At 30.7% G+C, this 707-nt stretch overlaps 1 pseudogene; it reads right to left on the reverse strand.

Annotated features, from left to right (window-relative positions):
• LOC108977984 overlaps positions 1 to 62 on the reverse strand; it is a 9,792-nt pseudogene extending 9,730 nt beyond the window's left edge.
• Positions 63 to 707: the final 645 nt, after the last annotated feature.

Consider the following 707-nt stretch of genomic DNA (forward strand, 5'->3'; position numbering starts at 1 on the left):
ACATTTAGGAATATTTAAATGAATAGATTCTATTCTCTGGATAAACTCACATTCTCCACCATCTTTTGCACTTCGTTTGAGCATTCAGGTTAATACCGATCATAAATGATACTCTCTTTAATTCTCTTATTCGCCAATGGTTGCGAATGCTTAGCTCCTTCATTTCACTTATGCTGTACATAGTTTGTAAGTTCTTTTTAATTAAGACGCACTTAGATTCAACACTTTGTAATAACTGTTCAAAGAAATTGTGTGTTCCGCTATTTATATATACATATTGGTAGTGGATAACGTTCAATAGATCTGTGGAACTTTTTTTAACCAGAGCAAAATAATCTCTTATGAATTCTACACCAATTTTGTTTTTAAATTCGTGATAGAAATTGCCAATATTTTATTAAAAACTCGTAAAGTTCAATGTCATATAATGGCAATATTGAGTAATGTTCGTCTACTTAGCAATGGATATATGTATTTGTCGAATTACATATCTCTCTGTAATTCGTAATCTTCGAAAGATAATCAGATCCATTTCGCCGGAATTTCTCTTTTAAAATATATGCTCTTTGCTAAGGTTAAGTCATAATTGGGTTCATATAAAAATTGTAAGAATCATCCTTTAACTTGTGTAGAGTTTATACAAATTGATCACATTCTAGTTTGTACGCCCTTAGTTACGCTTTGAATTATTCCAAGGTTTCAATTGG

Source organism: Bactrocera latifrons, unplaced genomic scaffold, assembly GCF_001853355.1.
Source record: "Bactrocera latifrons isolate USDA-ARS-PBARC rearing strain unplaced genomic scaffold, ASM185335v1 scaffold_1, whole genome shotgun sequence".
In the NCBI taxonomy this organism is placed as follows: domain Eukaryota; kingdom Metazoa; phylum Arthropoda; class Insecta; order Diptera; family Tephritidae; genus Bactrocera; species Bactrocera latifrons.